Source organism: Eurosta solidaginis, chromosome 1, assembly GCF_040869045.1.
Source record: "Eurosta solidaginis isolate ZX-2024a chromosome 1, ASM4086904v1, whole genome shotgun sequence".
Lineage (NCBI taxonomy): Eukaryota > Metazoa > Arthropoda > Insecta > Diptera > Tephritidae > Eurosta > Eurosta solidaginis.
Genome location: NC_090319.1, coordinates 154,928,188 through 154,956,152, shown reverse-complemented (window position 1 = coordinate 154,956,152; position 27,965 = coordinate 154,928,188). Strand labels below are relative to the sequence as shown.

Here is a 27,965-nt window from a genome sequence, read left to right as displayed (position 1 = left end):
GAGATTTGTAGTCCATTCAATTTAAGTACAATAAAGTAATATTATTAAGCCCTTTAAATTTTTTTGGATCTATGTCACTTATTCACATGAGTTACTGTATATGAAATAAGGAAATGTATGCATATGAAGTAAAATTTTGGGAAAAAAAGAACATATTGCTGAAAAAAATGACGTAGTTGTAATAAATGACTGCATATAAAACAGAAAATCTCATAAAATAATTTTGTCCAGCTAGCTTGTTCTAGACGAAACACTGAGCGACAGCGGGAATGCAAAGCAACTACACACACACGTAGTTATATACACAAAAAAAACAATACGAGCTCGGCAAGTAAATAAATAGCAGAAGTTTCTTCAACTAACTAGGAGCTAGTAGCAACACAGGAGTCAGTTTTGATTTATAATTAATATCGAGTGATATATTTGCCATTGTACTACTTAAAGTAGTTGTTTTGCGGGGCAGTGTGGTCCCGGGGAAGTCGGGCGTGTGCGTCGCAAATAAAAAGAAAGCAAAGCAAAGAATTAGGGCGAGTAATAACAAATGTATTCACGTTATAAACAATATAAATTCTCAGCTTTATTTATTATCAAAGGGGGGATTGCTTCACAAACTAATTCGAATTCAATGTTATTAAAATTGTTAATTACACATTCGTGCACGGCAAATGTTAGTAATATGACGACCGCAAATTGTTGGATAAATTATAATTCAAAAATAGAAATATTGGTGGCTGATTGCCAGACAATTGCCAAGTGCAAATTCTAATGTTAAAATCGCAATTATTAAGAAGAATCACAATAGCAAAATGCGATTATAGCGTAAATTATATGCACAACCTACGAAAGGATACGTAATATGATAACTCACCTGTGAGATAGCTGCTGGCTCGTTGACGTTCCAAAATAGAAAAGAAAGTTTAAAAAACGAAAAAGGTCCGCACCACCTGCCGATAGCTAACTTTCGTCGAGTTTTCCCCTTTAAAGTTAGCGCTCGGCAGGGGTGGGCCGTTACCGGTAAATACTAAAATTGCCAAAAGTGTACATTAGGGTGGTAGCGAATATTTAGGCTGGTGGCCTAAACATGCCGGCCCCCTTGCGGCGAGCAATTTGAAATTGGGTGAGTGCGCCAGCAACCTTCCCAAGGCGGGATAAACTTAACTAAAATTAAAAAATATGGTATGTATGTATAGGCGGATCGTCAGTACGCTCTCCGGCGGACATCCATGCTCGCAGTAATGCAGCCTCGCTGAACTGTGGATGAAAAGAGAAAAACGTTAGTGGTCATGTACGTGGGGTTGCTTGGTTTTAGTGCACTTTACTTATTGAATGGACAGATGCCTGATTATTGCTGGTGGGCTCCCGACACTACCAACCCGAAGATGGTGGCTTGAGTCAGCAGCCCGCCGACGGTCGACGGTGGTGTGCCGCTAACCATTAGGCTGGCGTAGACGTCGGCACCTAGTGTGAGCCGGACAGGTGTAGACCGGTGGAAAGCTGGATCCGCCAGCTTCATGAATTGGAATGGCGTGGCTACCGATGGATCCAGCGTTGCTGTCGGACTAAGCCGTGAATATCGCGCCACCACTGTGGCCTGGGTTGTCACGGCTCCCTTTACCCCGTATTTCCCTCGCAGAACAAGCGTGCACTTCACATGATAGGACGTGCCGGTACGCTCTAACCCGAGGTCCTTTGCGAGATTCGCATCTATGATTGAATTCGGAGCGCACGGATCGATAAGGGCGCGTACTGCGTGGAGCTTCCCTCCTGCTGCTATCCGAACGACCGCCGTTGGAGCTATGGCTACGAATGCACGTGTGATGGTCGTTGCTAGAGGCGTCTCCCGGAGGCGTCCTGTTCTGAAGCCGGTGGGCGTTGTTGGTTGGCGCGCGAGCGTGGTTACTTGGTTACGCGCATTATACGGGGCCGCCCTACCAATTGAGCGTCGTGACGAGCGGGACGGACGCGGTTCCGCGTCGCCACGGCGCCCCCCGGTAGAACGGTGCGATGGGGGGAAAGGACGTGTCTCCCCGCCATCCCCGCGTTGTACGTTTGTAGGCTTCTCGTGTCGTAGGAGCGGTCGGAAACGTTGTGGTCCTGAACCGCCTTATGGTGTCGTGGCTAGTGTCGCAGTAGGATCTTCCCGTCGTTCGATCTCTTCCTCGGCGACGTCCGCTTCCCACCACAGGGTTTGTTCCGTGACGTGGATGGATAGGGCTCCGTCGGAGCTCTCTTCGCCATCACTCTCGTGGGACGGTGGTGGAACGTCGTCGAGGTGTGTTGACGTGTGGTGCTGCTCGTTGCACCGATGACAGCGATCTTCGCTGGGACATGTCTTCCGTTGGTGGAATGGCGATAGGCAATTTGTGCAATATCTGAAATCTATGATCGTCTTTAGTCGATCCATGTTCGTCATGCCCCGGTAAATCGGGCAGAGCCTTATGCTGTGTGGCTTTTGACATAGCCGACAGGGGACGCTGAATGTGGTGCCGCGTGCCTCCGTCTTTGCGCGTTTGTGGGACAATCCGGTCATTCTGGAATATCAAATTGTTAGTAGAACATTCGTAGATGCCCTTAGGTTGGGTGGCTTATGAGCGGAGACAAGGAGCTCAATTGGCTGAGCTTGTGGTTGGCGTACTCGGGATAAAGGGTTGTGTGGAACGAATAATCTTATGAAGTTATTATGTCGATGTAATGATGTGTTTGTAGTGGTTGAAACCACTGTTATATTTCATATAATTTGATCGAGATACGCCTAAAGGTATCTTTAGTGTTGTCATCATAACGACATTCTGATGTTGAAAGCAGTCACCAATGGTGAGGGAAAAATATAAGTAAAAATTAACAAATTGTTGAATATAGATTGAAAGCAAACTATATTCTTTAGTGTTTGCCTAATACAGGCAATATGCGGTAATACACGCCACATTTGTGTCGCAGATGGTATCACGAGTTACCCGTGTATTTTCACGGCTCCTTGTAGTTGACCTACAAAAATTTCGTCACAAAACTCACCCACGCCGATACAAATGTGGCTGTGAATATAACCTATGAATCCCTGTAAAATGACTAGTCAAATGACGTCTTGCATATAAATGTGCGACAAATGTAAAGAGGCCTTTACTCGCTGTCTGGGAACACTCTTTGTGTTGATTTGGGCCATGTTGTGTGAGAATCACAAATTGTGGTGTGTTTGTTGATTCCAACACAACCCTGGCGGGAATAGCCTACACTAACGAGTGTGGCAATTTGTAGAACTGTCAGCTGTTCATTCTTCCAATCGTTGGAATGAGACCGCTGTGCGGTGCTGCCCATTGCAATGTGTTGATACATAATGGTCATGTCATGAGAGTATTTAGGGACAGCTTGCGTCTGAGTCCTGACGCGACATTAAATTTAAAGTCTGTTCTAAAAAGTTTAATTTCTCCCTTGTTTGTAACATCGAAAGCATAGATGGCACTACTTTATTCCTGCTGGGATTTCAAGCAAAAAGGGGACTGACGAAAGTCTGTCGAAACTTCAATACACAAAAAAAGCAATTTCTGTCATGAAAGCGAGACCACTATTGAGTGGGACATGTTTCTGTTTATGTTTTACATTTTAATTTTGCACTAACCTTTTTAACAATGAAATCAATGCAAATAACCGGGAGAATTATTTCGGTCTCGAGTGGTTCACCCCTTTTTTTCACAAGAAAGTTGGTTTTGAGTGTGTCTTTATGCACCAATTTGTAAAAATAAAACAAACCTTTCATTTATCGGAACCAAAATAAAGTTTTTATTTTGGATCCCGCGGATCCGACTTGTAATGCATGGGGTCGCGCGCAATGTGTTTACGGCGTAAGAGAAGACAAAAGCAAATGTCATCGAGTGGCAACCTTGTTTCGTTCATTCAAAAATGTCATTCATTCATGGGAGTGAGTATACACACATGTTAGAATGAATTTCCAGGAAACGTGGATTTTTTCTTATTTACTGGCTAGCTCGACTAACACCATCTTTTTCTCTTCTCGTTTCAGATTGCCGTCCATTTACATATAGTAGAAATATAAAACTGACATTCTAATCTGAGTTGGCCGCAGACAAAGTATACATCACAACATATTAAGCATACATATATCGTGATCGTACATTGAGTCCAAGATTTTATGATGAGCAAAAAACAAAACTTTAACACGGCTTGCAGACATGCAATTCAACATGCAGATGTTATTGCCTGTGTGCATAATGTGTCCAATTCGTGAACACGTACCGTTTGACATTCCACAGTCTTGGAAACTCTGAGGGAATACCACCATTTACCTATTTTTTTCTTTTGGTTTTAAACAAAATTGATATGCTAAAATCGAAGCGTATCTTCTTGGACTTGATACGAATACTAACTGATAATACTATTAGTACTGCGCAATTAGAAGGGGATCGTAAACGAACATTTAAGGCCAATCCATTTATGAATTATTTTGTTTTACTAAGTACTGTAATAGGTTTACAAGCAATAAGATAGTAATCTCCGAAAAATTACCACAATGGAGACTCCACAACGTTTGCAAAGCGCAATCGAGTATTATTTGGAGGAAAATGGTCACACCAATCCGACAGCCATGGGCGACAATGTTGTCAGTGACAAACCGAGCAGCAAATACTCGATGGGGTTAGCGGAGAAAGGGTGGTGTGTGTATACAAAGTTTGCGTGCCAATGATATCCAAATGTTGACTTCAAGTAAAACACCCTGAGCAGTTGCTGCCGACTCGTATTTGCAGTGATTGTACACATAAACTTTTGCACTCGTATGATTTCATTGGTACAATACAACGTTCGGAATCTTTTATTGGCCAATATCAAAATACACAGTCCAAGGAAGAAAGGCCAAGCACCGGAGTATTTATAATTCCATATATAGAGGATGATAGTTGCGAAGCTATTGATGGTGTGTGCTTATTGGCCGATAATGAGGATGATAAGGATCTAGCACAGGCTATTGAAAGCTCGCCTGACGCGAATGCGAATAATTGTAGCCTTGCTCAACAATCTGAGAAAGTAGATCAGGTTAAAGCAAGAAGCACTATATCAGCAGATGAAAATGTAAGCAACAGTATAAAAGGAAGTCAAGGGTTATCGATCGGATCACGATTGGGAACACTTGTGACATCTCACTGGCGGAAATGCCCACACTGCCAGCGGGTATTTGCCAGAAATATGACATTGGAAACGCATATAAAAAACTGCGCACACCAATGTATCTGCTGAGCATATCGCTGCGGTGGCGCCCAAGCCAACCGAGGAAAAGCCAATAGTATGCGAACTATGTCCACGTACTTTTGCACGTCAATTTGCACTTGAACGTCACGTTCGTGCAATGCATTCCGGTGATGGTGATCTAGAACACGATAAAAACTCACAAAATATAAAACTTATAAGCGTGAGATTTGCCCATATTGTGGACGTAGCTTTGCTCAAGCTAGCATAATAATACACATACGACGTCATACAGGAGAAAAGCCTTATAGGTGAATGCGAAGAAGGATTTCCTCGTCGACAGGATTTAGTTGTTCATAAGAGACAGCATACCGGTGAACGACCGGCTGTTTGCCCCATATGTGGAAAGCCATTTATATGACCAAATAAATTATCAAGGCACATGCGAATACATACAGGACTACGACCGTACATTTGTTCAGAATGCGAAAAATCTTTTACACAATCCAATGATTTGCGCATTCATATGCGGCGCCACACCGGGGAAAAGCCTTATAAATGTAACGTGTGTGGTGATTCTTACATAAGTGGTACGGCACTTAAGACACATCGTATGACGAGTAATCATGCGCCGCCTGGTAATGTGCAAGATGATCCATATGCTAAATGTCGTTTGAACATAATTGACATAAACGCTCATTTTTCGATATACCTTCGATGTAAACCATGGTGAGACTGTAGTTTTTAGTAGCTTAATAACTAAACTAAATATTTAACAGCAAACATTTTTTTTTTTGTTGTTTTCTCAATAGTATAAGTAAAGTTTTTCAAAGAAAATAAATTAAGCGCAATAAATGGCAGCGCTGCGGCAGCCGCAGCTAAGACGCAGATCAGGATCGTGTAAAACTCATTATTTCTCAGCTGTGCATAATTGCCATTCGGGTCAGCTGGCCTGCCAAGCTTTTGGTGGTTGAGGTAGACCAGCGCCCAAACACAAAGATGATATGGGTGAACGTCGTGCTCTGGAATGGATCAGTAGACTACAAGAAAATATGTAACAAGGAAGCACGCTCACCACTTGACACTCCCAGCAGAGAGCCAACGAGCTGTCGCAAATCAGGAGCCTATGTCAGGATTGCTGGCACCAATAAGAAATTGCAAGGATATGCATGCAGAGCTTGGGTTGCAAATCTTTTCGAGACATTTTGAATAGTTTCAAGGTAAATTTTAATTTTTTTTCAAATGATTTGTTCGCAGCTGTTGGGACATATTTTTTCTTTTTGACTGCTTATTTCAGTGAGAGGTGATTGGCATACGGTACATAGCATGGAGTGTGCTGCTCAATCATGATGTGCCCGGGGCGAATACGATATTGGCATCAGGGTTGATGGCTGAGATGTGGACACACAATTGCATGTGCTTTCCCGACGCGAAAGTATAACCCCAGCATTGGATCCGGAGGTAAATAAAAATTGTGCTGTCTAGGTGTCACCGGTTTGGGGTTTAATAAAGGTATATATAGTGACCTATGGGTTGTCCCTCCTACCGTTTCTTCAATGCTGATACCTCAACGTTAGGGCAGTTACGGTGGCAAAAAAAAGGGTGAATTGTGTTGAGTTGCTATTGTGGGGTTGGTCATCGCCTCGAATGAACACTGGTACTTTGCGTTAACCATGTAGTCTTTGTGTGAAGAAAGGATATCGTTTACGGCCTCCTAATCCCAATTTAATACCTCGTATTTGTACGTAAAATCCGTTAACGTTGTTAATGGAGAACTGAGAAGAAAGAAAAAAAAAAACTTCACTATGCCAACCGGCTCAGCATCGCGTTGATTAAATTCGGAAGTTCATCGAAGCCAATAATGAATAATCAAATATTATTACCTTTGCTGATGAAAACTGAGTATAGTTTTTCAATAATTTTTGGGATCATCCTTGAATCAGATATGTTTATTTTAGGTGATCAATAGTCCTTTAACCATTTTCCATTCAGCCTTCTGACTGATTAATGAAGCTTCTACGTGTTGAAGTTTTACTTCTCATTGAAGATTTTATTTGGGTTTGGTCTGAGATATGAATCAGAAATGATTATTTAAGCATAATCACATTTAAGCTCAAAGATATAGGGCTCCCTACGCTTACATTTGATTTTTATTTAAAAAACTAAATCATGGGCAAGTATTCGGTCTCGACGCTTGCGAAATGATTATTGAAGAAGATTAGGATGATTGTTAATATTGAAAACGTGTTCACTTCGTTTCTGTATAAACTTGAAGTTATTTCCAAAAAAAAACAGTAACGAAATGTTTGTTCGGCTTTAACGCATTAATATTGAATTGTATTAGTAGTGCAGCCTGGGGCTGATATTCGGTGGCAGATAGTGGATCTGCGGTAGGGTTCTGTTGGCCTCGTTCGGGGTGAACGAGAGCGGGTTTAAGTGGTTTGTTGGCTTCGTTCGGGATGAACGAGAGCGGGGTTAAGGGGGTTTGTTATAACGAGTGTGAGTTACAAGTCTCCCTCACCCTCACTGGAGGGTGGTAGTAGGACCAATTTCGTGATTGGTCTGGTGATTTGTCCCCTTGCCGTATCCAGTTCGACGACTCGAACTCGGTTATCGGGGCCATAATGGAGGTTGGCTATCCGACCTAGTCTCCATTCGTTGGGGGGCAGATTGTCCTCTTTAATGACGACTAAGTCCCCCTGTTTGAGATTCGATTGTGGATGCTTCCACTTAACGCGCTTCTGCAGTTCGGTGAGGTACTCCGTTTTCCACCGCTTGCAGAAGGTTTGATGCAGCGCCTTAAGTTTTTCCCATCGATTGACGAGTGAAGCGCGATTCTCGCTGACGTCAATCTCGGGTGGCGCTAGTAGGTGGCCCCCGACTAGGAGGTGCCCGGGGGTGAGTGGCTCCAAGTTGGACGGGTCATTGGAAGATGGGCTTAGGGGTCGGGAGTTGAGACAGGATTCAATCCTACACAGGAGGGTGCTAAACTCCTCTAGAGTAAATTTATGATCCAATGCGATCTTTTTGAAATGAGTTTTGAAACTCTTGACTTCCGCTTCCCACAGTCCGCCCATATGAGGAGCAGCTGCTGGTATGAAATGCCATGTAAGGGTTTGGTGGGCATATTTAGAGAGGGTTTGGTTGCGCGCATCAACGAGGAATGCCTTGACCTCTGAGCGGAGAGCCCTCGACGCCCCGACAAAGTTCGTTCCGTTGTCGGAATAGAGGTTTTTCGGGCATCCTCGTCTGGAGACAAACCGACTAAATGCTGCTAGAAATGCGGCGGTGCTGAGGTCGCTAGCCCCCTCTAAGTGGATCGCCTTAGTCGCAAAGCAGACGAATAGGCAGACGTAACCCTTAGACATGCGGCATCCTCGTCCGCTGTAAGACTTTATGTCAAATGGTCCTGCGAAATCCACCCCGGTGTTGGTAAATGCCCTGCTAAAGGTAGTGCGTTCCGCAGGGAGGGTTCCCATGAGTTGCGTCGGGGAACGTTTGCGGAATAGCGTACAGGCCTTGCAGTTGTGTATGATGGATCGGATCATGTTTTTGACCCGAGGTATCCAATACTGCGTGCGTAGGAGCCGCAGCATTAGTTGGTTTCCGCCATGTATGGAAATGGTGTGGACAAACTGGACCAGGAGACGGGTGAGTCGGCAGGCGTAAGGGAGGATTATCGGGTGACGCTCGTCGACGGGAACGTCCCTGGATGCGTTGAAGCGGCCCCCCACCCGAAGGACATTATCTTCGTCGATAAAGGGGTTTAGAGAGAGAATCTCGCTTTTGGTCGCGATGGGTTTCCTAGTTCTCAAAGAGCTTATTTCTTCGGCATAGTGGTTGGTTTGGGATATCCTTATGAGGCGGCTAGTCGTAGCCTTGATTTCGTCGGGCGAGATCTGGTGAGACTCTGCCTTAAAGGACATTTTAGTTTTTGGACGTGTTCTATTCGAGAATCGTATAATGTAGGAGATTACCCGCAACGCTCTTGATAGATCGGAAAACCGATCAAGAATATCCTCGCTGTTGTTGATGTTCGTTGCTACATGCACTTGTACTCGTTTTTCTTCGATGTCTGTGTGGTACTCCTGTTCGCCTTGAGATGGCCATCTCGCTTTGCCTTCTTGCAGCCACGAGGGTCCCTGCCACCACAAACAGTTGTCGACTAGGTCCGTGGCTGGAAGCCCTCTGCTGGCTAAGTCCGCTGGATTTGATGCGGACTCGACATGATGCCATGCTTTCGTTCCTACCTTCTCCACGATTTTTGTCACCCTGTGAGCTACAAATGTTGACCAGGAACACGGGGGTTTTCGAATCCATGCTAGGACGATGGTCGAGTCTGTCCATAGGTGCATGTTGAATGTGCCTAAGTTCAGGTTCTCCATCACAGCTTCCAAAGTTTCTGCCAGCAAGACGGCACCGCATAGCTCCAATCGTGGTAATGAAATTGTTTTTACTGGTGCCACCCTCGTTTTTGCCATGAGTAGACTAACGTAGATCCTATCGTGGATCTTAGCTCGCGCGTAAACCGTAGCCGCGTAGGCTTTTTCGGACGCGTCACAGAAGCCGTGAATTTCGATATCGTTGGTTGGTGTGAAGTGCACCCATCGAGGTATACGAATCTGGTTAATGGCGGGGTACTCCTGCATAAAGGTTCGCCACCGATCTAAAGTAATTGCGGATACCGGTTCATCCCAATCCGTCCCCTCCAGCCAGATGTTCTGCATTAGTATCTTAGCTACGATGATAACTGGAGCAAGCCAGCCTAACGGGTCGAAGAGTTTGGCGATGGCAGATAGAATCGCCCTCTTTGTTAAGATATCCTGGTTTTCGATTGGTTTCGCTGTGAAATAAAAATGGTCGGAATGCGCGTTCCAACGGATTCCTAGGGTTTTTACCATGCTCGCGTTCTCGAATTCCAGAAAGTCTTCCGTAAGCCTGTGAGGTTTGGGTATGCCCTGTAGTATCCTACTGCAGTTAGATGTCCACTTTCGCAGAGGGAATCCTGCTGACTTTAATGCAGCTGTGATTTCATCGCGGGCCGCGATTGCTGCCTCGATGCTATGCCCCCCTGCAAGGACGTCATCGACGTACATACTGTTTCGCAAGATATGCGCTGCAGTTGGCAGAGACGCCTCGACGTCATCAGCAAGTTGATGTAGGGTTCTGATCGCTAGATAGGGGGCACAGTTTACCCCAAAGGTTACCGTGTTGAGCTCAAACACGCTGACAGGGTCCTCTGCTTTGAGTCGAAAAACTATTCTTTGATATTGGGTTTGATTTTCCTTTACCCAAATTTGCCTGTACATCTTCTCAATGTCGCTATTGAAGACGTACTTGTAGAATCTCCATCGGAGGAGCAGTATTGTTAAGTCGGATTGAAGTACTGGGCCGGTGTGTAGAACATCGTTCAGGCTTATGCCATTGGATGTCGGGCACGACGCGTTGAATACGACCCTTACTTTAGTCGTTGTGCTTTCTTCTTTGATCACCGCATGATGCGGTAAGAAATAGCAATCAGTTGATTGTGGTGGTACTACGGTGTGCACCTTAGACATATGCCCTAACGTGACGTATTCTGTCAGTACCCTATTGTATTCCGTCTGTAGGGCCGGTGTCTTGGCTAGGCGTGTCTCGTTCCGATAGAACTGAGAGCACACGCTCTTAAGAGATGGGCCCAAACAGAGCGTTTTTGGGAAGTCTTGTTTGAATGGAAGGGCGACGGTGTATCTTCCATCTGAATTCCTTTCCGTTGTGTTTTTATATAGTGCCTCGCAATAGGCATTATCTTCGGTCAGGGCCTTTTTTGTAGGTACGGTTTCAAGTTCCCAGAAAGCGGCTAGCTGCTTGTCTAGGCTAATTTCATTGAAAAATGATACTCGTGTATTGGTTGGGTGAGGTGCATCTGCACGACCGGTTAAAATCCACCCGAAGACGGTTTCTTGGGCGAGAAGCGTATTTAGAACGTTCTTCCGTATACCGTTTAGTATGATCTGGGGATAAATATCGCCTCCAAGTATGAGGTCGACTGGTTCATTAACGAAGAACCTCTTATCTGCCAGAGTCAAATCAGGGAACGCTTGCTGAGTCGTTGCGCTCACTTGGCACGTCGGAAGGTCCCCTGTTAATCGAGGCAGGACTAGGGCCACTGTATTGATGCTTACTAAGGGGTCTGTAAGCGAACCTAAGTTAATCGAGCATGATTCCTTTACCTGTGCAGATGGTGTATTACTTATTCCTGACACCTGCACATGCAAACGTTTGGACGGAAGGTTTATTCGCTTCTTTAGTCTTTCAGTTATGAAAGAGCATTCGGACCCAGAGTCTATAAGCGCTCTGGCGGAAAATTTCACTCCGTTGTGGATTATATTAACCCGTGCTGTTCCTAATAACACCCCTTTAGTGGTGTTAGCATGACACGAAGAGACGTTATTAGTATTATCTTGTCTTTTTTCAGACTCCATCCTTGCCCTAGCCTGCTGTGAGGTTGAAGGTGAATTGTCGGTGGCGTTTTGAGTCCACCTTTGAGGTGTTGTCTTTGATTGTGCTGTCGGAAGATGGAGCAAGGTGTTGTGCCTTGCATGGCACGTGCTGCAATTAAATTGGCTAGTGCATCGTGTCACGGTGTGTCCACCCGACAGACAATTCAGACAATAACTATTGTTTTTGATAAATTCTATTTTTCCTGACGTGGACAACCTACGGAATTTTTGGCAATTTCGTAATTTGTGCTCCGTACTGTTGCACATCTTACATGCCGACTTTGGTACGCTTGCTTGGTAAACCCCAAGTTTTGTAGAATTTTCCCTAGAATTCGAATTTTGACTTTTGGGTGCTTTTGTAGTTTTGTTACCCCTAAGATCGGAAACCGTCTCTAATGTCTGGAAGCGATTGGACAGGAATTTGTCCATATCCTCCCATTTCGGGATATCTGTCTTCCGTTCTACGGTCTGTTCCCAAAGAGCCAATGTAGATTCAGGGAGTTTTGTGGAGCATAAGTAAGTTATGATTGCATCCCAATTGGTGATGTCAATATTATGACATTGTAGCGCAGAAATGCAATTGTTGATCTCACGTTGCAATTTTTTGATTGAGGTTCCACACTCCTGTTCGACTGCCGTCAGATTAAATAAGAGTTTAAGTTGGGTGTTTACTAGGATACGTTTATTTTCGTACCTGTCGCTTAAGTTTTTCCAGGCGGTTGCAAAACCCTCGTTTGTTAACGAGCACCTGCCCACTATTTCTTTTGCCTCCCCTTGCGTTTTTTGCTTCAAATAGTATAATTTCTCGACATCTTTCAGATCAGTATTGTGGATGTATATCGCAGTGAACATATCTCTAAAGGCTGGCCAGGAAAGGTAGTCGCCTTTAAATACATCGGTGTCACAAGGCGGCAGCCGCATTTTATGTCCACGGCGCGAGGAGTCTTCCTCCTTTGCTTCATCTTTCGCCGGCTGTGGGGTGATAGCTTCGGCTTCAGCCGCCACAGCAGACATGCATTGCAGGTAGCATGCAAAGCAACTTTTATTTTTCTTTCTTAATGAGCTGAGCTCGTCTTTGGACAGTTCAGAATTGCTGAGAAGACTTTCATATGTGGACTTGGTCTTCTTCCATAGTGCCCTTAGCTCCTCTTGCAGTAGTGCAAGGGTGTGCTTGTTCCGGGATTCGGCCGGGGTGGAGTTGAACTCTTGTTCAAACTCCACTATGGAATCAGCCAATCTAATATAAGTCTCCATTGATTTTATTAATTTGAATATTTTGTCTCTTTGAAGGTGTCGAGCTCGGAGGTAAACGACTTAGTGGCTTTGGTGTAAATGCAACCACAACAAAAAATTATAAGAGTGTTTTCGTTTTTGCTGTGATTGCGCTGTATAAGTAAAAGCTTTAGGAACACACGAATTCTGATTGAATGTGTTAACACAGATAGCAATCTTATGTGAATAGTGCTAAGCAAAAATTTAATCAAATGTAAATTATGATATGAACCACTTATAGAAATCCTCACGAGGATTGTGCAAGCCACAGATAGAAATCCTGACGAGGATTTAATGTGTATGCAGTGATATGGAAATAAACACAAATAGAAATCCTGACGAGGATTTAGTGTGTATAAAATGATATAAATGTAGTGATATGCAGCACAGATAGAAATCCTGACGAGGATTTAATGTGTATGCAGTGATATGGAAATAAACACAAATAGAAATCGTGACGAGGATTTAGTGTGTATAAAATGATATAAATGTAGTGATATGCAGCACAGATAGAAATCCTGAGGTTCTAGTCGGTGCTAAGTGATATTAAGCACGGATAGAAGTCCTGAAAGGATTTAATGTGTCTACAGTGATATGCAATGCAGAGAAGAGAATCGTCTGCAAATATTTAATGTGTCTTAACAGGTGTGTTAGACACAGATAGAAATATTTTGAAACTTAGCGTGTTTAAAAAAAATTAAAAACGCAGATGGTAATCCCAATGTGGATATAGTGTAAAATGTGAACCACAGATAAAAAATCCCAATGAGGATTTAATGTGAAACACAGATAGAAATCCTGACGAGGATTAAATGTGTATACGAAAGGGTGTTATGTGAACGTTGATGAGTATCGCCGAGTAGCCAACCAGGGTATCTTTCCCAATATAAATAAGAAAATAAATGTGTGTATCCAACTTAATGTGGACAACTGCACTTTTAATTATTTATTATAAAAACGCTGAAAACATACAGCTATATAATATAAAAACGATCAGTATAAAATTGTGTTTGTGACCAATTGTGATGAGCCACTAGCCACCCAACGTAGTGATACTTTTTGGTTTTTGGTAATATTTCAGCTCGCAAACTGATTACCAAAGTGAATTCCGTGATAGACAAGCTAAGGCTATCAACCAAGTGAAATTATGGTTCCTGACTAGGAAGTTTGTCAATGTATGTGACGATGAGGGGGTACAACACAGTGCAGTGATGATTGTGAAAAAAAAACTAAAAAAAATTCACTGACTGTCTGCCTTGAGCGGTGTCGAGTAACCCTTACCACTGGTGGGGGGAATTACCCGATCGTCAAAAGGCGATTGGTTTGTTTATAACCACGAATTCTAACAATTTCACTTGCTTTGCCTTTTTTGTCTAACACGGAATGCACTTTCCGTGCGTAAATCACGCAACTAAAAAAATGTTTTGTGCAACCAAGCAACCACGTACCTTGTGTTTTTAGTTGATCGATGGGCAGCGATGTGTTGATGTGATGGACTGTAGAGTGATGACAAATTGTGATGATGATATGATGTGTATGACTGTAAGATGTGATGCTAATGTATGTGTTTGATGATGGACTTTGACTGATGAGTATGATGATGATAAGATTGTATGTGATATCGTGACGATGATATTAGTGGACTGTATGAGTGTTAATGGACTGTATGATGATGTGATCTCGACGTCAATAGACTGTATGTGATGATTTGTGGCTGTATGTGTGCTCGCTTGTTTTGTGTTTTCGCTGGTTTTTATGTTGTTGGATATAATAAATAACCTCTTTCGACTTTGTTCGCTTTATCCAAACTATGAAAATTGGCAAAAATTTTTTAAAAAAAGTGCTGTTTTCTCTGGAGTATGCGTCTGAATATTAATTTCCTCGGCGCGTAAGGACCAATGTTTTGCGGGGCAGTGTGGTCCCGGGGAAGTCGGGCGTGTGCGTCGCAAATAAAAAGAAAGCAAAGCAAAGAATTAGGGCGAGTAATAACAAATGTATTCACGTTATAAACAATATAAATTCTCAGCTTTATTTATTATCAAAGGGGGGATTGCTTCACAAACTAATTCGAATTCAATGTTATTAAAATTGTTAATTACACATTCGTGCACGGCAAATGTTAGTAATATGACGACCGCAAATTGTTGGATAAATTATAATTCAAAAATAGAAATATTGGTGGCTGATTGCCAGACAATTGCCAAGTGCAAATTCTAATGTTAAAATCGCAATTATTAAGAAGAATCACAATAGCAAAATGCGATTATAGCGTAAATTATATGCACAACCTACGAAAGGATACGTAATATGATAACTCACCTGTGAGATAGCTGCTGGCTCGTTGACGTTCCAAAATAGAAAAGAAAGTTTAAAAAACGAAAAAGGTCCGCACCACCTGCCGATAGCTAACTTTCGTCGAGTTTTCCCCTTTAAAGTTAGCGCTCGGCAGGGGTGGGCCGTTACCGGTAAATACTAAAATTGCCAAAAGTGTACATTAGGGTGGTAGCGAATATTTAGGCTGGTGGCCTAAACAGTAGTGATGAATAAAATTAAATATTTGAAGATATGTAGAATAGTGTTGTATTTTATTTAAGAAATCAGTGATCGAACAAACAAAAAACAAATTAAGAAAATGTACCGGTTTCTCATTCGGAATATAAAGCCGAACAGCGAAAGCGCTCGCCGGCAAGAAGAGGGGACTGCGACAGCGTCAACTAGTAAAGCTGCAGTTACCCACGAACGTAAGTATAAACAAGTAAGGGAGTCTAAGTTCGGGTGTAACCGGACATATTATACTCAACTCGAGGTTATTAACTGAATTTGACCACTTTTATGAGAAAGATTCGTTATGAGAAAATATATGTGCCGAATTTTATCACGATAGGTCGATTTTCCTTCGAGTTATGGTTCCAAAAACTTAAGAAAATGCTTGCAAGAATAGCGGTAGTATCACGCCCATTATAAATTTTTTTAATTATTTCAATTTCTTGCTTTAATAACACTTCAAAAGTATAATAGGATTGCCATAAAGCTATTTTCCGCCAAACAATTTTCCATTATATATATTCATTCGAGATCCCTTTAAAACCCTTTCCTAGAAAAGTGGGGCTGGTCCTAAACGGATTTAGTCCATTTTCACTAGAAATAGTGAATCCGAGGCGATATCGCGGACTTAGGTTTTCCCGAATGCATTTTCTCGGACTCACCTCGAATTCTAGACGATATCGCGGAATTAGGTTTCTCGAATGCATTTCTTCGATGATAAGTGACTCGCCTACGAATTCAGATTCGCCGATCTATCGCCGCGAGCTATTGCCACGATAGTATTTTTAGAGGAAGCGAACTCGCCGCGTGAGCATTCCGTGTCGGCGACGTGGTGGGTGACTGCTGCTTTTGCCAGACCGGGTAGGTACCAGTGTTTAGCTGTGTTGTGGGGTGCTAGGATCACACTCTTGCCAAACAGGTCGACATTCCGGACCCATCGGCGTATGCGTTGGTAGTATTCCTCCGTGTTCCTCTTGTGGGTGAGCTGCCAGATCACGAACGGGCTGAGAGTCGTATTTTGTTGCCCGTGTTGCTCTTCCAGTCTCTTTGTCCAAGCGTCAATGATGGTGTCGGTCAACCATTTCGATCCCTTGAGGGTGTCGAGGTCAGTCGTATAGAGGGGTATGCCGCCTGGTCCTGCCGGGAATATTATCTTAGGCGTTTCTCTCGCCGGTGGGGCTGTGTCCTCATCCAAGGAGAGCTCGATGATTTTCGGCGACTGTGGCTTTTCCGGTGGAGCTGTGCCCTCACTCGAGGAGAGCTCGATGGCTGCCGGCAACTGCCCTGCCTCCACGTCTATCCTACCAAGTTCGGCTGTTAGCTGTGATGTTTCGGTCGCACCGGGGGCTTTGGCCGCGGCTGATTCGGTGTTCGTGGTGTTGGCGTCGGTGCCCGTAATTTGTGGTGGTTTAGTGATGCGTGCGACGTCAGCGTACGTGTTTGCGCGTGTAGTTGCACGCATGTTGTTGACGTCGCCGCCTGTAGTGTTTAATGGTGTAATGATGCGTGGGACGTCAGCGTACGTGTTTGCGCTTATAGTTGCATGCATGTTGCTGACGTCGGCGCCAGTAGCTCCTTCCAGTAGTACGGCCCTAGGGCGTTTTGCTTCCTCCTCCTCGTAGCGCTGGCGCATACGCTTGACGCTGTTGGTTAGTGTAGCGTTATAGCTCTGCATTGTAGATTTTTGGTTTATGAAAAAAAAATTCGTAGCAAAAGAAAACGTTGTTGTCACCTCGGTGGTTTGCGATAGAATGACCGGTGCTTGCTTATCCTTGATAATAATTAATAATTTAAAAATTGTTCTCCCTAAATTTATTTTAATTTCCCGCCATGATGTCTGCTGCATGATATGCCTTTAACTCTGCGATGTTGACCGTTTTCTCCTTTCCTCCGTTGGGTTTTCGTATTTTAAGTATCACTGGGGACACATATCCTAGGATTTGGTAGGGTCAGTCATATTTGGGGGCCAACTTTGCCGCAAAATTTTCCCCGGCCTTGGAGAGATAGTGTTCCTTTGCGAGCACTAGTTCGCCGACTACGGGGGTCCATTTTCTCCGTCGTAGATTGTAATGCCGTGCTTGGTCTGCCGCCGCTCGTTCCATGTTCTGCCTCACTATTCTGAATGCCTCTTGCTTTCTGTCGCATTTTTCTTCTGCAGTGGTGGAGGCTGTGCCCGTCCCCAGGTAGACTTCGTCAAACAATGCCCCTGGTAGTCGCGACTCCCGTCCTTGTACGAGGAAAGCTGGACTGTATCCGGTGGACGCGGTCACACCGGTGTTGATGGCCAACTCGATCTCTGGGAAAAAGTCGTCCCATCTGTTGTGCTGTGATCTGGTGAGTTGCGCTATGATCCTCTTGACTATTCTGTTCGCCCTTTCCGTTGGGTTTTCTTGCGGTGTGTAGGGCGCCGTGAATTGTTGTCGTATCCCCATTTCCCTGAGGTAACGCTGCCAAGTTGTGCTGTTGAACTGAACGCCGTTGTCCGATATCAGTATCTTGGGAGCACCAAACCTTGCGAGGATGCGTTCTCTGAACGCGCCGCGAAGGCCCTCTGCTGTAGCACGACTCATGGGGACCAATTCCACCCATTTGCTGAAGCGGTCGTAAAATATTAATATCATCGTGTTCCCGTGTGTGGATCGTGGGAGTGGTCCGACGAAATCGACGCATACCGTGGCGAATGGTTCTTGGGCCACCTGTGTGAGCATCTTTCCAGCTGGCTTTTGCTGTGCTTCCTTGTATTTCTGGCAAGAATCGCACTGTCGTACATATCGACTGATGTCCCGAAACACGCCGGGCCAGTAATACCGGTTGGCAATCCGCGCTACCGTCCGGCGGATGCCCATGTGCCCAGCGCTTGGGATGTCGTGGTTTTCTTCTAATACTCGTTGTCGCAGTGGTGTGGGTACACACAATTTCCAAGGGACCGCTTCTTGACCGTGTGACCGGCAGGGAATATGGCGGTACAGTTGTCCATCTTGTATTATGTAGTCGGCGTATTTTTCCGGGTTGGTGCTTACTTCGCCGACGCGCTTGTGCCACCACTTGCATTGTGGCTCTGTTGTCGTTGCCAGTCGTAGGGTCTCCAGTGGCTGTCGTGATAGTGCTCCGCTACCAAGTTCAGCTTCCCTTTCCTGTACTCGATATCGAAAGTGTGTTGCTGAAGTTCCAAGTTCCATCGTGCTATGCGGCCTGAGGGGCTTTCTATGGAGTTTAGCCACTTTAGAGACATATGGTCCGTAATTACATTGAATCGGTATCCTTCCAAGTAGGACCTCATCTTGCGTATTCCCCAGACTATCGCGAGGCATTCCTGCTCGGTAGTTGGTTTCCGCCTTGTTGAGTTTCCTGCTGGCGTAGGCGATCACGCGTTCTCCACCTTCCAAGTCCTGTGTCAATACGGCGCCCAGCCCGAAATTGCTTGCGTCCGTTTGTAAGGTGAAGGTCTTGGTGAAGTCCGGGCAGGCAAGTATCGGTGCATCCGTGAGCTTTTGTTTTAAGGCCTCGAAGGCCTCCTGTTGTTCGGCCCCCACTTCCAGTGTTTGCCCTTTTTCAGCAGGGTTGTGAGTGGCTGGCTGAACGTGGCGAAGTCGGGTACGAACCGTCGGTACCAAGATGCTATACCGAGGTATTGACGCACCTCTTTCGCGTTCCTTGGTGGTTTCAGGTCTTTGATGGCTGCAACTTTCTCGGGGTCGGTGTGAATTCCCCTGTCGCTTACTACGTGTCCTAGGTACCGGATTTCCTTCTTGAAAAATTCGCATTTCTCGGGATTTATTCTGAGGTTGGCGCGCTGCAGTCGTAGTATTACTTCTTTCAAGTAGCGAATGTGCTCCTCCAAGGTGGATCCTATGACGATTATGTCATCGAGGTATGCGAAAGCGTAGGGTTCTATCTCCGGTCCAATAATCTGATCTAGTGCTCTTTGAAATGTTGCAGGTGCGGAGTGTAGGCCGAACGGCATAACGCGCCACTGGAATAACCCACGTCCCGGTACCGTGAAAGCTGTGTAGGGACGGCTCTGGGGCTCCAGGGGTATTTGCCAGTAGCCATTTTTCAAGTCCAAGCTGCTGATGTACTTCGCTCGTCGTAGCTTGTCCAGTATATGTTGTATTCTGGGTAGGGGGTATGCATCGGGTACGGATCGGGCGTTGAGCTGCCGATAGTCCACGCATAACCTCCACTTCGCGTTTTTCTTCTTGGCTAGCACGAAGTGGGCTACGGGACGGCTCGATGCATCCTTTCTGGAGTAACTCGTCGACTTCGTTGTTGATGATGGTCTGCATAGCTGGGTTGCGTGGGAAGTAACGTTGCTTGATACGGCGGTCGTCTGTCAGGATAATCTTGTGCTCGGCTATTGTCGTCACCCCACTCATGCTTTTGAATTTCCGGAGCTCTTTTGCCAGAAAACCGCGCACTCGCTCCGCCTCATCCTCATCGTAGGCCCCGTTCATCCTATCATCAATGTTGTTGTGCTTGTGGTTACTACTTTTCGGTGGTGTTACCCTCTGAATGGTTCCTGACGTGGCTCCAGGGGTGTCGTACTCGCTGGGGTTATACTCTGAATAGTCTCAGGGGTGTCGTACCTGGCGTTACTCGTTCTCGCTGGTATTATACTCTGAATAGTCTCAGGGGTGTCGTACCTGGGGTTCCTCGTACTCATTCTCGTTGGTGTAATACTCTGAATAGTTCCAGTGGTGTCGTACCTGGCGTTACTCGTTCTCGCTGGTGTTATACTCTGACTAGTTCCAGGGCTGTCGTACCTGGCGTTCCTCGTACTCGTTGGTTTTATACTCTGAATAGTTCCTGACGTGGCTCCAGGATGCGGTGTGTGCTGAGCAAGGGGTCTGGTTAGCACGAGGTGGCCTTCTCCACATGATATGGTGGTTCCCATGCTTCCTAGCGTATCCAGGCCCAGTATGATGTCGTCGATCACCCCGGGCATAACGTGTAAAACTGTGTGGAGTCACGCTTCTCCGAGGCGTACCTCAGTCCTTATGGCGTCGAAGATTGTGGTGCTAGTCCCGTTTGCCATCGTTATTTTGATGGCCACTCTCACCATTTCTCCGTTTCCAGATCTTACCACACTTTCTGCAAGGCTGCTCGAAACGATGCTTCTCGATGCCCCTGTATCGACGACCGCCTCGGCTGATTCCGCGCCGAGCCTGGCTATGGCGTAAAGCCGCTCATGCTCTTTGTACATTACCACTGCCGATTTGGCGCTGGGTTTTTTGGGCTCACTGCGCCTTGTTCTTCGTGAAGCCCTCTGTCGTCTCCCTGTCGTCGATGGCAGCATTCGATTGTGCGTATATCACTTCGGCCACACTCCCAGCAAAAAATTGTCCGTGGGTTTCGGCATCTATTGGCGTAGTGTCCTTGTTCGCCGCACCTCCTGCATACGTTGTTGGGGTCGAACCCCTGATTGCCGGGAGGCGTGTGGTGCGGTATGTTCGGTGGTGGTGGTGGTGGTGGTGGTGCAGGTTTAGGTGGTGATATCAGGGTCGTGTCACTTGCGATGTGTCGCGTAACTTCGCGGTGGTGCCCGTCTGATGGTCTTCGATAGTCCTCACGTATGCTCTCGTATTCCTCGGCAAGGGTTAAGAGTTCCGCGAGATTGGTGAAGTCCCTCCGACGGATGTAAAGTTGGTAATCGGGGTGGATGTTACGGAAGATTCGTTCGAACCGCTGTTCGCTGGTGTATCCTGCGTGTCTCATCAAGCTCTGTATCGCTAGCACGTAGTCCTTATACTTCTCCTTGTTATGCTGCCTCCGTTGGCGTATGTCGTCCTCGAGACGCTCGAAATACCTGACTGGTAGGAATAAACGTAAAAAATCCTTTTTGAAGCTTGTCCACCTTTCCCAGTGTGCATTGTTATTGCGATACCACTGCAGCGCGGGGCCCCCTAGTAGCTCGGGCATGGTTTTTGGTAGGAGATCCACGTTTAGCGCGTACACTTCGGCTAACTCCTCCAGCCGTTCGATGAACGCTAACGGGTCCCGTCCACCTTCATATTTTACCGACCACTTTCTTACCTGGTCGATGATGGGTGCGAATATAACGGTCGGTGCCTGAGTGGTACCGTTGGATCGTACAGCTTTTCCTGACGATAAGTATTATTGTGGGGGTGCTGTACTCCTGGGAGGGAACGCGAACTGTCTTGCTGTGCTGGTCTATCGGCGATGTTCATGGTGCCCCCTCCGTTCGATGGAATCGGTGTCTTAACCTCATTTAAATCACTCGTGTCTGTAGTTTCCTTATAAGCGGCTTCTAGGGATAGACATTTTTCGCGTATTTCCGAGTCCACGTTTGCTCTCGAAGCCAGTGCTGCTATGCGCTTTCGGATTTCTCGTGTGGTACCAGTCTGCTCAATACCCAATTCCTGTGTGATTGATATCAGCTGTTCCTTTGAAATGCTGTCTAACCACGTGGTATCAATCTGGTCGGCCATTTTACGGTTAGGTTTCTAGTCAGGAATGTTCCTTCTGACGTTGGACGATTTGCGGGGTCCCAGCTCGTGCGCCAATTGTAACGCAGCTTTTTTCCTGCCCCGGTGCTTCTTCAATAAGTGCTTGGGGTATACTCGCCGTGTCCAAGGTTCACTTACAATAAGTTTGTAATTCGGGACACCTTGCAAATCGTTTTCATATAAAAAAAAAAAATTAAAAAAATATAAAAAAAAATAAAAAAAAACGTTATTTCTGTAACTCTATATATTTTATGACTATAATGAAAATAATGTAATAAAAGAAAGATGTATTTGTATTCTTCACTTCGCTTTGTGCTTGCTCTATGGTTAGTGGTGGGCTAACGGTCCTCGTGTCCCGTTAGGATCATCCCGTTAGGACGCCTTGCTTGTCGTTGCCTGGGTGTATGTAAATGTATTTCTGTGACACCCTGCGTCGGCGTGTCTCTCGTACGGTTAGCGACTGCGCTGTCTCTGCTGCGGCTTATGTCGGTGCGTCTGCGTGCGTGTGTGTAACTCTAGTATGATTGACGTCGTGTATTTGCGTAACTCTGCTGCGGTCGACGTAGTATGCTTGCGTAGCGCTGTTGCGGCCAGCGTCGTAGGTTATCGTGACTCTGCTGTGGCCCACGTGGTATGTTTGTGTAGTGCCGTTGCAGCCAGCGTAGTGTGTTTGCGTAGCGTGTGTTGCTGAGACTTGTTAGTTTGTTGTGTTGCTATTAAGTGTTGTGATTGCTAGTCGTGTTGCTGAGACTTGTTGGTTTGTCGTGTTGCAAGGGCCTTTTGTGACTGGCTGTTGTGTTAAAGCTGTGTTGAATATGTTGTGGGGTGTTTTTGTGTGGGCCAAATTAATGGTGTTTTATTTGGTCCTCACAAGTTGTAAATTTAAAATATTTTTTAATCAGTCTGCATCTCTAAATCTAAATAAATATGAATTCCGTCTTGAAATCGGAATAAAAACATTGATCTGGATCACCAACCACTGTTATTAATGTTTTCAAATGTGTATTTTTAATATTTTAATTTTGGCTTAACCGACACTTTCAAGTAATGAAATCTTTTTTTTTGGAAAGCAAAAAGGGCGTAGCGGCGAATGCGCCATTATTATTAAAGAAATGTAAAAAAAATCCCACATCAGTATACGTCAATTATATAGTCTTATATACACACCAACTTTCACGTTACTATCTAAAGTAATCACAATAAATACAAAAAAACGTCTACTGAATGATTTGTTTATGTCGGTTAAGCCCTTACTGCGGTTATGGCTCGATATATATATATTTGTATTTTTCCCACGTATATTTAACACACCCGCATATATACACATTATTTTTTTTAAATATAGTGCAAACGCGGCACAGTGGTCAAACACGTTTTGAAAATTATTCTCGCTTGCTATTTAACGTGAAGATTTAAACGTAACTCCCTCACACATAGTTAAAAGCAAATACTCTCTCCTCAAAAAAAAGTTCTTCTCTCTAAGTTAAATTTCGTTAATTCTTAACGGTAAGAGAATTAGAAAACAAAAGTAAAACTTAGTGACCATGAAAAGAGACAAAGTGGCTCCAATAGTCAAGGAGTTAAAATATTTAAGTTCTCGTCTGCCCCTAAAAATTTCATTACCGACACGGATATTTTCATGGACTATTGTGCTCGGTTTAAGTCAACGATCCTCCAAGATAATACCGAGTCTTCCCTTAACGTAAAAAACTCAAATATCGAGAAATTTTTGGATTTTTTGGAGAATTTGCAAAATCTGCCCATAGCAAATACATGACCTGCCTCATAACTTATGAAAAAACAAAAGCTTAGATTGAGGACAATCTTCAGTTGATAAAACAAGCGAAAACCCCCGCGCCCCCTACCGTCACAACAGGTCCATCTGACAACTCCGGTATTTCGTTAAAAATCCCTCCCTGCGATACCGAAATATTTTTGGTGGTTATGAGAAATGGCCCTCATTTCGTGAAAGGTTCACAGCGGTCTACGTTAACCACCCTAAACTCTCCCAAGCGCAAAAATTGTATCACCTCAGATACAAAACGCAAGGAAGGGCGGCTCAAATAGTCAACAAATTTCCCTTGACTGATGACAAGTTTGCCTTAGCGTGGGAAGCCCTAAAGTCTGGATACGAGAACAGACGAGTTCTCTTAGATAACCAAATACGGGCCCTGATGAATTTAAAAACTATTACCACGGAAAACAGTAAGGACATACAGAAGTTGCAATCGTCGGTAAATGATTGCCTACAAATTCTCGCCACGCAACAAGTCTCCGTAGAGGCGAGCAATCTCTGACCTCAAAAAGAGAACTTCCCAACTGGACCCAAATAGCCCAGTTCCTCACAACTCGATACGAAGTGGTAGAACGAGTTGATCAATGGCGCCCAAGTAAAAGTAAATTCACTCCTCAAACTAAGCCGCCATTTAAACCTCAACAGTCACATTCGTTCCAAAATAGATCGACCGCTCATACTCAGTCTCACATAACAGAGCATCGAAGAATGTATAAATGGTCAATGTGCAAAATCTTCTCTCATTCCTTAATAAATTGTTTTATATTTAAGAAATTGTCTACCTCTGACTTCCAGTGTTTGCCCTTTTTCAGCAGGGTTGTGAGTGGCTGGCTGAACGTGGCGAAGTCGGGTACGAACCGTCGGTACCAAGATGCTATACCGAGGTATTGACGCACCTCTTTCGCGTTCCTTGGTGGTTTCAGGTCTTTGATGGCTGCAACTTTCTCGGGGTCGGTGTGAATTCCCCTGTCGCTTACTACGTGTCCTAGGTACCGGATTTCCTTCTTGAAAAATTCGCATTTCTCGGGATTTATTCTGAGGTTGGCGCGCTGCAGTCGTAGTATTACTTCTTTCAAGTAGCGAATGTGCTCCTCCAAGGTGGATCCTATGACGATTATATCATCGAGGTATGCGAAAGCGTAGGGTTCTATCTCCGGTCCAATAATCTGATCTAGTGCTCTTTGAAATGTTGCAGGTGCGGAGTGTAGGCCGAACGGCATAACGCGCCACTGGAATAACCCACGTCCCGGTACCGTGAAAGCTGTGTAGGGACGGCTCTGGGGCTCCAGGGGTATTTGCCAGTAGCCATTTTTCAAGTCCAAGCTGCTGATGTACTTCGCTCGTCGTAGCTTGTCCAGTATATGTTGTATTCTGGGTAGGGGGTATGCATCGGGTACGGATCGGGCGTTGAGCTGCCGATAGTCCACGCATAACCTCCACTTCCCGTTTTTCTTCTTGGCTAGCACGATCGGTGCGCTGTGTGGGCTACGGGACGGCTCGATGCATCCTTTCTGGAGTAACTCGTCGACTTCGTTGTTGATGATGGTCTGCATAGCTGGGTTGCGTGGGAAGTAACGTTGCTTGATACGGCGGTCGTCTGTCAGGATAATCTTGTGCTCGGCTATTGTCGTCACCCCACTCATGCTCTTGAATTTCCGGAGCTCTTTTGCCAGAAAACCGCGCACTCGCTCCGCCTCATCCTCATCGTAGGCCCCGTTGATCCTATCATCAATGTTGTTGTGCTTGTGGTTACTACTTTTCGGTGGTGTTACCCTCTGAATGGTTCCTGACGTGGCTCCAGGGGTGTCGTACTCGCTGGGGTTATACTCTGAATAGTCCCAGGGGTGTCGTACCTGGCGTTACTCGTTCTCGCTGGTATTATACTCTGAATAGTCTCAGGGGTGTCGTACCTGGCGTTCCTCGTACTCATTCTCGTTGGTGTAATACTCTGAATAGTTCCAGTGGTGTCGTACCTGGCGTTACTCGTTCTCGCTGGTGTTATACTCTGACTAGTTCCAGGGCTGTCGTACCTGGCGTTCCTCGTACTCGTTGGTGTTATACTCTGAATAGTTCCTGACGTGGCTCCAGGATGCGGTGTGTGCTGAGCAAGGGGTCTGGTTAGCACGAGGTGGCCTTCTCCACATGATATGGTGGTTCCCATGCTTCCTAGCGTATCCAGGCCCAGTATGATGTCGTCGATCACCCCGGGCATAACGTGTAAAACTGTGTGGAGTCACGCTTCTCCGAGGCGTACCTCAGTCCTTATGGCGTCGAAAATTGTGGTGCTAGTCCCGTTTGCCATCGTTATTTTGATGGCCACTCTCACCATTTCTCCGTTTTCAGATCTTACCACACTTTCTGCAAGGCTGCTCGAAACGATGCTTCTCGATGCCCCTGTATCGACGACCGCCTCGGCTGATTCCGCGCCGAGCCTGGCTATGGCGTAAAGCCGCTCATGCTCTTGGTACATTACCACTGCCGATTTGGCGCTGGGTTTTTTGGGCTCACTGCGCCTTGTTCTTCGTGAAGCCCTCTGTCTTCTCCCTGTCGTCGATGGCAGCATTCGATTGTGCGTATATCACTTCGGCCACACTCCCAGCAAAAAATTGTCCGTGGGTTTCGGCATCTATTGGCGTAGTGTCCTTGTTCGCCGCACCTCCTGCATACGTTGTTGGGGTCGAACCCCTGATTGCCGGGAGGCGTGTGGTGCGGTATGTTCGGTGGTGGTGGTGGTGGTGCAGGTTTAGGTGGTAATATCAGGGTCGTGTCACTTGCGATGTGTCGCGTAACTTCGCGGTGGTGCCCGTCTGATGGTCTTCGATAGTCCTCACGTATGCTCTCGTATTCCTCGGCAAGGGTTAAGAGTTCCGCGAGATTGGTGAAGTCCCTCCGACGGATGTAAAGTTGGTAATCAGGGTGGATGTTACGGAAGATTCGTTCGAACCGCTGTTCGCTGGTGTATCCTGCGTGTCTCATCAAGCTCTGTATCGCTAGCACGTAGTCCTTATACTTCTCCTTGTTATGCTGCCTCCGTTGGCGTATGTCGTCCTCGAGACGCTCGAAATACCTGACTGGTAGGAATAAACGTAAAAAATCCTTTTTGAAGCTTGTCCACCTTTCCCAGTGTGCATTGTTATTGCGATACCACTGCAGCGCGGGGCCCCCTAGTAGCTCGGGCATGGTTTTTGGTAGGAGATCCACGTTTAGCGCGTACACTTCGGCTAACTCCTCCAGCCGTTCGATGAACGCTAACGGGTCCCGTCCACCTTCATAAGTATTATTGTGGGGGTGCTGTACTCCTGGGAGGGAACGCGAACTGTCTTGCTGTGCTGGTCTATCGGCGATGTTCATGGTGCCCCCTCCGTTCGATGGAATCGGTGTCTTAACCTCATTTAAATCACTCGTGTCTGTAGTTTCCTTATAAGCGGCTTCTAGGGATAGAAATTTTTCGCGTATTTCCGAGTCCACGTTTGCTCTCGAAGCCAGTGCTGCTATGCGCTTTCGGATTTCTCGTGTGGTACCAGTCTGCTCAATACCCAATTCCTGTGTGATTGATATCAGCTGTTCCTTTGAAATGCTGTCTAACCACGTGGTATCAATCTGGTCGACCATTTTACGGTTAGGTTTCTAGTCAGGAATGTTCCTTCTGACGTTGGACGATTTGCGGGGTCCCAGCTCGCGCGCCAATTGTAACGCAGCTTTTTTCCTGCCCCGGTGCTTCTTCAATAAGTGCTTGGGGTATACTCGCCGTGGCCAAGGTTCACTTACAATAAGTTTGTAATTCGGGACACCTTGCAAATCGTTTTCATATAAAAAAAAAATAAAAAAATATAAAAAAAAATAAAAAAAAACTTTATTTCTGTAACTCTATATATTTTATGACTATAATGAAAATAATGTAATAAAAGAAAGATGTATTTGTATTCTTCACTTCGCTTTGTGCTTGCTCTATGGTTAGTGGTGGGCTAACGGTCCTCGTGTCCCGTTAGGATCATCCCGTTAGGACGCCTTGCTTGTCGTTGCCTGGGTGTATGTAAATGTATTTCTGTGACACCATGCGTCGGCGTGTCTCTCGTACGGCTAGCGACTGCGCTGTCTCTGCTGCGTCTTATGTCGGTGCGTCTGCGTGCGTGTGTGTAACTCTAGTATGATTGACGTCGTGTATTTGCGTAACTCTGCTGCATTCGACGTAGTATGCTTGCGTAGCGCTGT

At 45.5% G+C, this 27,965-nt stretch overlaps 1 protein-coding gene, 1 long non-coding RNA gene and 1 pseudogene across 7 annotated transcripts in view; 2 read left to right on the top strand and 1 right to left on the bottom strand.

The window, feature by feature from the left end:
- The window catches only part of stac (C2 and C2B_Munc13-like domain-containing protein staccato), a 2,073,982-nt gene that overhangs the window by 1,653,387 nt on the left and 392,630 nt on the right, over positions 1–27,965 (bottom strand). The gene's annotated exons all lie outside the window — the stretch shown is intronic.
- On the top strand, positions 4,523–5,869 carry LOC137238675 (zinc finger protein 436-like; annotated as a pseudogene).
- Positions 5,876–6,651, top strand: LOC137239206 (uncharacterized). The gene is made up of 3 exons (XR_010949303.1): positions 5,876–5,922; positions 6,006–6,413; positions 6,491–6,651. It is a non-coding gene; the product is annotated as an uncharacterized lncRNA (long non-coding RNA).